The following is an 11,763-nucleotide window of genomic DNA, read 5'->3' on the forward strand; positions in this document are numbered from 1 at the left end:
GGCAAAGAACTCTCTAAGGATCTGAAAAAAATAATTGTTGCTCTACATAAAGATGGCCTACACTCCAGAGTGCATGGGCATCATGGAAAATGTAGTTCCAAAACATCTGGGGTGCCAAGGTTCGCCATCACTGGCCTGGGCTATAAAAAAGACTGCCAAGACCCTTAAACTGAGCTGCAGCATGGTGGCCATGACCATACAGCGGTTTAACAGGACAGGTTCCACTCAGAACAGGCCTCACCATGGTTGACCAAAGGAGTTGAGTGCACGTGCTCAGCATCATATCCAGAGGTTGTCTTTGGAAAATAGATGTATGAGTGCTGCCAGCATTGCTGCATAGGTTGAAGAGGTGGGGGGGGTCAGCCTGTCAGTGCTCAGACCATATGCCGTACACTGCATCAAATTGGTCTGCATTGCTGTCGTCTCAGAAGGAAGCCTCTTCTAAAGATATTGCACAAGAAAGACCTCAAACAGTTTGCTGAATACAAGCAGACTAAGGACATGGATTACTGGAACCATGTCCAGTGGTCTGATGAGACCAAGATAAACTTATTTGGTTCAGATGGTGTCAAGCGTGTGTGGTGGCAAACATATTGAAGCAGAACATGATCCCCTCCCTTCAGAGACTCGGCCACACGACAGTATTTCAACATGATAACGACCTCAAACACACCTCCAAGACGACCACTGCCTTGGTAAAGAAGCTGAGGGTAAATGTGATGGACTGGCCAAGCATGTCTCCAGACCTAAACTCTATTGAGCATTTGTGGGGCATCCTCAATGGAAGGTGGATGAGTGCAAGGTCTCTAACATCCACCAGTTCCATGGTGTCGTCATGGACAGGGTCGTCGGGAGGGGGTGCTGGGGGGGCTGAAGCCCCGAATGTCATGCCGAAAAGCCCCGAGTCTCAGGCATGCAGCTCTCCATTTTTAGCCCTGAGCGGCGAGCGCCAGGACCAATCTGATCCCGAGCGCCGCCGAGTGTGGCTCAGCACAGCCAAGTGCCTCCGAGTGTGGCCGAGTGCCATAGCAGGTCACGCCTTCTGGAGCCTGCAATGCCTATGATGGACGTCCCACTGGTCCAATGGGCGCTGCAGGCTCCAGAAGGCAGGAATTACAATGCGGCCACCGTGCCACATCCCCACTTGGCGCTCGGCGGGCAGCTCTTCTCTCCTCCTCGGTTCCTCCTCTGACTGACTGACTGCCTGCTGTAACACCGCACACCACGGCTGAGCTGAGGTAGGTCAGACAGTGTATGTAAATGCCAGTGTATGTAGGTCAGGCAGGTCAGTGTAGGTAGGTCAGTGTAGGTAGGTCAGTGTATGTAGGTCAATGTATGTAGGTCAGTGTATGTAGATCAGTGTATGTAGATCACTACCGTCATTGTATGTAGGTCAGTGTAGGTAGGTCAGTGTATGTAGGTCAATGTATGTAGGTCAGTGTATGTAGATCAGTGTATGTAGATCACTACCGTCAGTGTATGTAGGTCAGTGTAGGTAGGTCAGTGTATGTAGGTCAATGTATGTAGGTCAGTGTATGTAGATCAGTGTATGTAGATCACTACCGTCAGTGTAGGTAGGTCAGTGTAGGTAGGTCAGTGTAGGTAGGTCAGTGTATGTAGGTCAATGTATGTAGGTCAGTGTATGTAGATCAGTGTATGTAGATCACTACCGTCAGTGTATGTAGGTCAGTGTAGGTAGGTCAGTGTATGTAGGTCACTACCATCAGTGTATGTAGGTCATTGTATTTAGGTCAGGTAGGTCAGTGTATGTAGGTCACTACTGTCAGAATATGTAGGTCACTACCGTCAGTGTATGTAGGTCAGTGTAGATAGGTCAGTGTAGGTAGGTCAGTGTATGTAGGTGACTACCGTCAGTGTATGTAGGTCAGTGTATGTAGGTCATGTAGGTCAGTGTATGTAGGTCACTACCATCAGTGTATGTAGGTCAGTGTATGTAGGTCAGGTAGGTAAGTGTATGTAAGTCAGCGTATGTAGGTCAGTGTATGTACGTCAGTATATGTACGTCAGGTAGAACAGTGTATGTAGGTCACTATCGTTAGTGTATGTAGGTTAGGTAGGTCAGTGTATGTAGGTCACTACCGTTAGTGTATGTAGGTTAGGTAGGTCAGTGTATGTAGGTCACTACCGTTAGTGTATGTAGGATAGGTAGATCAGTGTATGTAGGTCACTATCATCAGTGTATGTGGGTCAGGTAGGTCACGGCCCAGCCAAAAATAAATCCTGCGTCGCATATACCACCCAACCGCACCCCACCGTTTCTGGTCTTGGACTTTGGGATGAAGCCCCTGGTCTTTTTGCCACCTAGCAACGCCCCTGGTCATGGAGGAATGGAAGAGGACTCCAGTGGCAACCTGTGAAGCTCTGGTGATGGTCATGCCCAAGAGGGTTAAGGCAGTGCTGGAAAATAATGGTGTATATATATCTATATGTGTATATATATATATATATATATATATATATATATATATATACACATACACACAGTATATACCATAGTTTGTGGACTCTATAACTTTCCTACAGACTACATAATATACACTGATTTGGGTTATATTTACCAAAAAAATGTAGTAGAATACATTTTGGCCTAAATTTATACAGAAAGATTTTTTTCCTTGTTTATTTAGCAAAAAATAAAAAAAACAGTGGTGATTAAAGGAGAAGTCCAGCCTGAGCTTGTTTGGCTGGGCTTCTCCTAAGGGTCACAGGAGTGCAATTCGTTCTCCATTCCTGTGATGTCATTTCAGCAGAGAGCGGTCTGAAGTCTGCTGACGTCACTGGAATTAGTCCAGGCATCGCGCCATCCCGACAATGAAGTCTGGATCTGCCAGGTGCCTGGACTGATGGCTGTTTTAGCCTTTAGCTACAAAAAAATGCATAAGCGTGAACCAGGCCTAAGACTGGGATGCCATTAAAGTTCATGTACGTGTAAAGGCAGGCGTCCTAATACTGTTGGTAATGTAGGGTATATAGAATTGTAGCAAATAGGATATACAGTTGGAAAACAAATATATAAACAGTAGCAATTAGGGTATACAGTTGGCAAACAAATATATGAATAAGAACAGTTACAATAACAGTCTGGGGGTTATTTATGAAAGGCAAATCCACTTTGCACTGCAAGTGCACTTCGAAGTCCAGTTGCTCTAAATCTAATGCCGCGTACACACGGGCGTACTTAGTCCGTCAAAACACATTTCAGCGGACAGTCCGCTCGTGTGTGGGCTTCAGCGGACTTTTTCAGCGTGCAGTCTGGCGTACTAAGTATTTCGGATTTTTCGAAATTCTGTCCGTCGTACTTTGGTTTCAGCGGACAATCCGCTCGTCGGTAGGCTAGTTCGACGGACTAAGAATGGCGCATGCCCAGGAAGGATTTACACGGGGGAAGGGTGCTTTGCTGTGTATTGGACTTCCTATTTCTAGTCCCGTCATACGTGCTGTACACGTCATCGCGCAAGCTTTCGACGGACTGTTTGTGCATCCGTGTGTGGTCAAGTCCGTTCAGTCGAAAGTTTGACGGACTGTCCGTCGGATTGTATGACGGACTAAGTACGCCATACAGTCCGCTCGTGTGTACGCGGCATTAGGGGTGGATCTGAAGCTCTGCCGATTTTAGCATCCAATCGTGTGCAAGCTAAAATGCTGTTTTTTATTTTCCTTGCATGTCCCCCTCGGATCTACAGCGACTTTACTTCCAAGTGCACTTGCAGTGCAAAGTGGATTTTCCTTTAGTAAATAACCCCCTATATGTCAGTCTGCATTAAACCATTTTCCTGTTAGCCAGCATGTTGGGGCACAGATCTAATGTTGGAGCACTCAAGATACTTCTTTCTAACCCAGGTATAGGCTCCTGTGCTGTGTCCCAAGCAAACAATACTGTTCCTCTTTAACCCCTTTCCATTGCCTGTTCAAATATATGCTGCCTCAAAGACATGTGTCTTCTTCTGTAAGGCCACATATATGTGTACCAGTGTTTGTGTTGGGTAGTGCGCTGTGCACAGAGACCCTCCTCTCACTCAGTGCCCTTCATCCCATAATAACGAGCCTCTGGTTGGCGATCACAGTCACTGTGCCGCCTGCCCATGTGTTTAAACAATATACAGTGATATGCTTTGTTCATATTTCATGTGCGAGGTTTACAACCACTTTAACTTCTGCAGTAACACACAGGTTACAACTGTCCACGAATAACAGTCCAGAATATTTGATATTTTAGAGGCAAAGATATCCACCACATCTAGTACACAGAGTTCTCAGTTCACACCTCACAGGTTTCACGGGAAGGGTGCTGTGGTGCTACCCACAGTTAAGGGCATGCTGTTTATGTTCCCAAAAGGCCAGAGGTCTCCACTGGTCTGTCCTGCCTTACCCCAAGGGGCAGAGGGCACCATCCTGCAGTGAAGAAAACACTTCACCCTCTCAAGCTGCCAACATTTTCAAAAAAGACCCTGGGGTGACCACTCCTATTTCTTAATTAGGCAGAGGGCAGGGCCAACCCAAAGGAAATGATCTACCGGCACAATGCCCTAAAAGTTAAAAGAGAACTCCAACGCAATCTTTGCCTAGCCTGCTTACAGAACATCTTTCCCTTATGCTATGGGGCTGGGTCAATGATGTCACAAGGAAGAGGGGGTCACCTGGTGATGTCACCGTGTGGCCCCGTCCCTTAGTTTATTTAACACCAGCTGCAAGATGAGCTGTCAGATGGCAGGTGCCAGCGTTGGGTGCAGAGCTCTTTTTTTTGGGTTGTGGCAACTCTCATTGTGATTTGTGCTGGATTTATTTCGGGGAGCCATTGCTTTTGTTTTTTTAATAAAGAACTTGTCAAAATCTGTCTTTGTGTTTCTATTTATTTTTGACACTTTTGACAAAGGGGGCAGATTCCAATAATCCTCCTGCCCGCAGACCCCCACAACCACAGAGTTATGGAGAAGAGGCCCTTGTCCCCATCAACAGAATGTAGAATATATTGTTCACTAAAGTATATTTGTCTTTTTGCAAGTTAGACTGCACAGAGGGAATACTTGTACACAGTTCCAATTGAGCATGTATTGCAATATATTTAAACTAGGAATCCCTGGATGTATACAGAGAAGCGTGTAATAGTGTATAGCTGTGTACAGGAGGTTAATTGAGAATATTAACCACTTGAAGACCAGGCCTTTTTCTGACTCTCACATACATGTAAAGATCTGTATTTTTTGCTAGAAAATGACTTATAACCCCCAAACATTATATATGTTTTAAAGCAGAGGCCCTAGAAAATGACAAGGCCTTGAAAAAGTATTCACACCCCTTGACATTTTCCACATTTGGTCATGTTACAACCAAAAATGTAAATGTATTTTATTGGGATGTTACGTGCTAGACCAACACAAAGGGGGTTATTTACTAAAGGAAAATCCACTTTGCACTGAAAGTGCACTTGGAAGTAAAGTCACTGTAGATCCGAGGGGGATGTGCAAGGAAAATAAAAAACAGCATTTTAGCTTGCACATGACTGGATGATAAAATCGGCAGAGCTTTCCCTCATTTCAGATCTACCCCTTAGATTCAGAGCGACTGCACTTCCAAGTGCACTTTCAATTGTACTTGCAGTGCAAAGTGGATTTGCCTTTCGTAAATAACCCCCAAAGTGGAACATAATTGTGAAGTAGAAGGAAAATGATAAATGGTTTTCCAATTTTTTTACATTTGTGCATTTGTATTCAAGCCCCTTTACTCGGATAGCCCTAACTAAAATCTAGTGGAACCAATTGCCTTCAGGAGTTGCCTAATTAGTAAATAGAGTCCACCTGTGTGTAATTTAATCTCAATATAAATACAGCTGTTCTGTGAAGCCCTCAAATGTTTGTTAGAGAACCTTAGTGAACAAACAGCATCAGGAAGGCCAAGGAACACACCAGACAGGTCAGAGATAAAGTTGTGGAAAAGGTTAAAGCAGAGCTAAGTTATAAAAAAAAAATATCCCAAGCTTTGAACATCTCACGGAGCACTGTTCAATCCATCATCTAAAAATGGAAAGAGTATGGCACAACTGCAAACCTACCAAGACATGGCCGTCCACTCAAACTGAGAGGCCGGGCAAGGAGAGCATTCATCATAGAAGCAACCAAGAGGCCCATGGTAACTCTGGAGGAGCTGCAGAGATCCACAGCTCAGGTGGGAGAATCTGTTCACAGGACAACTATTAGTCGTGCACTCCACAAATCTGGCCTTTATGAAAGAGTGGCAAGAAGAAAGACATCGGTGAAAGAAAGCCATAAGATGTCCCGTTTGCAGTTTGCGAGAAGCCATGTTTGTGGGGGACACAGCAAACATGTGGAAGAAGATGCTCTGGTCAGATGAGACCAAAATGTAACTTTTTGGCCTAAAAGCAAAATGCTATGTGTGGTGAAAAAATCTAACACTGCACATCACACTGAACACACCATCCCCAAAATCCCATCACCACCATCCCATCCCCACTGGTGGTAGCATCATGTTGTAGGGATATAAATCAGAGACAAGAAAGGGAAATAGGGATTTTGGCGGTGCGTATAATGACTAAATAGTAAGCATTGTTCAATAGAATACAAGGTTAAATTACAATTGTTTATTAAATTCAAAGTTAAAATTCATTAACAATAATTATTAATGAAATATAAAAACACAGGACAATACAATGCAGTGGTTGTTCTCGTTAAACACACATAATCCCAACATGTTTCGCAGTGAATTGCTTCTTCAGGGGATGTGCGAATTTTTCTAAAAAATCTAGATCAAAATGCAAGAAAATATAATAACAAAATAGTTTACAACATTATATCACAATCAAAAAGTACAGGCTTGAGAGAAAAACAAAACAAACAAACAAAACAAAAAAACAAAAAAAAAAACACACACAGGAGTGTCAGACCCACCTTGAACCACTACAATGATGGTAATGTAGGGACTTGTCCACCTCAAAGGTCACCCACAGCCATGCTGGATCGCAGGGGGCTAAAAAACCAGCCAGAGATAACTGACTTAAAAAAAAATTTATAGTAAGAAAGAAAGAAGGAGAAAGGATGAATTGATGAAAAAAAAAAAATTTTTTTTTAGTCAGTTATCTCTGGCCGGTTTTTTAGCCTCCTGCGATCCAGCATGGCTGTGGGTGACCTTTGAGGTGGACAAACTCCCTACATTACCATCATTGTAGTGGTTCAAGGTGGGTCTGACACTCCTGTGTGTGGGTTTGTTTTTTTGTTTTTGTTTTTTTGTTTTTGTTTTTTGTTTTGTTTGTTTTTGTTTTTCTCTCAAGCCTGTACTTTTTGATTTGTGATATAATGTTGTAAACTATTTTGTTATTATATTTTCTTGCATTTTGATCCAGATTTTTTTGAAAAATTCGCACATCCCCTGAAGAAGCAATTTACTGCGAAACATGTTGGGATTATGTGTGTTTAACGAGAACAACCACTGCATTGTATTGTCCTGTGTTTTTATATTTCATTAATAATTATTGTTAATGAATTTTAACTTTGAATTTAATAAATAATTGTAATTTAACCTTGTATTCTATTGAACAATGCTTACTATTTAGTCATTATACGCACCGCCAAAATCCCTATTTCCCTTTCTTGTCTCTGATCTATGTTTCAATTCTCAGGGATGTGGTGCCTTACCCTTTAGGTGTTTTTTGATGTTGAACCACTAAAATGTTCATGTTGTAGGGATGCTTTTCTTCAGCAGGGACAGGGGAGCTGGTCAGAGTTGATGTGAAGATAAATGGAGCCAAATGCAGGGCAATTTTATAAGAGAACCTGTTAGGGTCTGCAAAAGACTTGAGACTGGGGTGAATTTCCCCTACTTGCTGGGAAATGTTGCTTAACAGCAGACTGAGGCAGTGCAATCAGTACTGCCCTCTACGGGGCTTACACAATTCAAATGTTGGTGAGGCTGCAAAGGAGCAAGGGACATCATATTAATGTAAGTAAAACAGCATTTTGCTAAGTATTTTTGATTAATTTATGACAGAGGAAAAGGGTCCTGGAAATTATTTAATTATTTTGCTGTGAATTCAGTTTGACAAAAAATCTTGTTGATTGTGCGACTTCAGCTGAAAGAATGTAATTGATGTATGTAAATATGCATAATTAAAGAGCTGAGTAAATGGTTGATAAAACATTGTCATTAAGATTTATTTTACATTACAATACAATACATCAAACAAAATTACTATCTACTTTTTTGTAAAACATTTTAAAATAACATTTTGTTTTATTTTCAAAGCAGCATTTTCAATGACATTTCATTGTTCGGTTAAGTACAATACTTTTCACAAAATTAAGCATGACGAATTCCAACAGAACATAAACACTCACATAAGTAAACAAAATGTAGGAATAAAACTGAAAGGAGATTGGAATGCATTGAACACAAGGTTACACAAGGTTTATCCAAGCATAAACTGTTCACATAGGAACTTTCCCAATGTATACCATAAAATACAGATTGTGTATAAGTGACATTTAAAGAAACATGTCCAAATGTGCTATATCTGAACACCAGGTGCATTGGTGGTAGCAAAGTCATGGTTTCTACAACAAGACAAAACATTCTACTGATTCACATGAAAGACAGCAAACTTAGCAAAGTACAGCACAAAGTAAACTCAAAAAAGAAAATTTCCAGAAAGTAAACTGGGCAAACGTAAAGTTAATGACACGGGGTCCAGCACTCCAATAGTCAAGATTGTTTCCAAACATTTTGGGAGAAAGTTCTGCCTCTTTTAAAGCGCATATTTAGAATTCTACTGCATCAGCAGACATATTTACATTTGCATTTCATTTATTGGAATGGTTTTTACAAAATGGTGTTGCTACAAGAATATTGTGAAGTCAGCACCAAATCTTCCATACAAGATATTGCTGGATGATGTGCCTCAATAACACTGCGTATGGCGCACAAACTATCATATTGGAAGCTCTGCATCTGCACTGCACGTGATAAAATGTACTGAGAAAATGTGTGTGGTATTCGATTAACACGTCTGCTGGTAAAATGAATTACTGCATAATGTGGTACTATATTGCAGGCAGTAAAAGATGGAGTGACTTGTACTGAATAGTGGTTGTGCATGTTAGCTGACCAGGTATTAATGCATCCACATCCATCCAATTCATCCATCCTTTAACTTCTCACAACAGCTCTATCTGTTCTATGCATGTGAGGCACTCTAGCTCCAGAAAAGCCTCCACCACTATTAGGACAGTTTCACATGGGTTTTAGCTTCTATAAGACCAGTGTGCACAGCAAGCTTTGACAAAGCATTTGCAGAGCTTTCAGAAAGCTTAAAGTAGCTCTGCTTTGTGAATGTTTAACACAGATCCTAATGAGAGTGCTGATGGCCACTTTAGACTAGCTGCTATCAGGCTTTACTACTTGGAGCTTGTTGAAAGCCTGCTGAAGCCTGCTAACAGCTTGCTTAAAGTGGCAATCAAAACTTCCATTAGGATCTGTGTTCAACATTTACAAACTGGAGCTAAAGGATACTTTAGAAACCTCAACAACGCTTGCTGAAAGCTCTGCAAATGCTTTGTCAAAGCCTGCTGTTCACACTTCTCTTATGCAAGTTGAAGCCTATGTAAAACAGGCCTTACAGTCTCACAGGGACATTAATAACACCAATGCAGTGTAAGGACCATGTCATCCATGTGATATTGCTGATAGTAAGAATTTGTCAGCCGCATGATCATTATAGAGGACACACATGGGTAATAAAATACCTGCTTGCATTTGTTTTCTCCTTTACTCAGCTGGGTGAGCGATGAGTTGCTCTCTCTCTGGCACATTCTTCAGTGTTTTTGGTAGCAAGAGAGCAATGCTTCGCTGATCCAGCCAGGTAAGTGCACACCATGCACATTTTTGAATCTTGTAGCTGGCTATTTAAGCCAACTGTGACATGGAACAAAGAGTGCCAATGTTGGGTTCAGGTAAATGTATAATGAAGGCAGTGATGCTGTAGCTGAGCGCCTACAGTACAGGGGCTAAATCAATGGTACCTCTGGCACGTTTAGTGACTACTTCTAAACATACATTTGTTATACTGCAATTTTTTTAGACTAACTATTTAAATATAAAACTGATCTTATCTGTAGTTATGGTTAAGGGATTATTTGGAGAACATCAAGGGACTCAAAGGGTATTTTAGATAAAGTCATTTACTTATGATTACTAGCTAAGCAATGGCTTTAATTAAATGGTACATTCTTTAATAACGTTAATAAGCACTGATCTATAGCACCAGTGGGTCTCCAGACACAGGCTCCCTTCTTTCTTAGAACTAAGTTGCAGCTATAAACTATATACATAAGTGTACATCAGTGAAAATGTCTTTCTTTTCCCACATGGAATGCACAGGTTTTCTATGAATCTGTGTGCAGGCAATCCAATTCATGTTTATTGGGATGCAGAGGCCACAAGGACACACCTGTGCATCCCTGTATCTGCAAAACACAGCCCAGCACAGGGCACACATTTAATTGCCTCATATTAATGAGGCCAAATAAGGACCAGTGGCTGTATCCGTGCAGTTGCTGCATCCCAATAGATATGAATTGTACTGCCTGCACAGGAATGCATGGAACACTTGTGCATGCCATGCCAGCAAAAACAGCCCATCTTCTAGATGTATGCTTACCACCTGAGTCAATGAGGCCTACAGCCTATACACTGCTGTACACAGTTGGCCAACTGAAAGGCCAGAAAGTGAGGGTTTTCCACCTTGCACTTCCCCGACGGTGCTTCTCGAGAGAACATTCTAACCTTGCCTGTGCCATGAAACATCTCTACAGTCACTATCAGCTAAATTTATCTTAAATATCTCCTTATATTTTATATATTACATAGAAAGACTATATTATTCACCAAGGGTGTCATGGTTTTAAAGTAATGATAAGATATTTAACGTACACATATTTGCACTTTCCTAAAATTTAGAGTACATGGCTAAAATATGTAGGGATTTACAGAACTATTGCATTACATTGCTCATCCAAGAGTCTTCTGTACAAAACTAGTCATATTTTCCACTGCAATGTACTATGTATTGTCAGCAAGTGGCTTTGGTCCTTTTAATGGGCATGAGTAGATAGAGTAGGTGCGAATTTCAAATCAGCTTAAACATTGTTTTCACTAAGACAGGAAGTAGGAGAAATCTCTCTAACGGGCATCAAATAGCAATAACAACACTTGTTAGCAAAGTGGAAAAAATACAATCATCAGCTTTTTATTGCTGTCTATATCACCGTTGGAAATTTACATTGTCACCAGGACAGGAAGTGAGAGCGAGTTTCCCCTAAGGGGTTACAGACAGCAACATCTGCCACACTGAGGGTCTAACAGTTTCCTACTCTACCAAAAATAAAGGGGTCTGATAACGATCGCAAAGCCTAAGGCCGCGTACACACGCGGGGACTGTTCGCTCAACTTTGTCCGCTGAACAGTGTTTCAGCGGACAGTCCGCTCGTGTGTGGGCTTCAGCGGACAGTTTCAGCGAACAGTCTGCTGAACAAAGTTTTTCGGAATTTCCGAAAAACTGTCCGCTGAAACTTTGTTTCAGCGAACAGTCCCCTCGTGTGTAGGCTTGTTCGTCAAACTAAGTTCCGCGCATGCTCAGAAAGGATTTACACGCCGAAGGTTGCATTGCAGTGTATAGGACGTCGTTTTCTAGTCCCGTCGTACGTGCCGTTCACGTCATCACGCACGGTTTCAGCGGAC

General features: G+C 41.9%; 1 protein-coding gene across 2 annotated transcripts in view; it reads right to left on the minus strand.

Moving 5' to 3' along the window:
• Nucleotides 1-8,158: 8,158 nt before the first annotated feature.
• Nucleotides 8,159-11,763, minus strand: part of SLC25A22 (solute carrier family 25 member 22) — a 163,344-nt gene continuing 159,739 nt past the window's right edge. For both annotated transcript variants that reach the window (XM_077459810.1, XM_077459818.1), the window contains exon 11: nucleotides 8,159-11,435. The gene's annotated coding sequence lies outside the window, so the exon portion shown is untranslated. The remainder of the gene's footprint in view (nucleotides 11,436-11,763) is intronic.

The sequence above is a fragment of the Lithobates pipiens genome, unplaced genomic scaffold, assembly GCF_037356315.1.
Source record: "Lithobates pipiens isolate NorthernLeopardFrog02 unplaced genomic scaffold, aLitPip1_a1.2 Scaffold_10, whole genome shotgun sequence".
NCBI classification, from domain to species: Eukaryota; Metazoa; Chordata; class Amphibia; order Anura; family Ranidae; genus Lithobates; species Lithobates pipiens.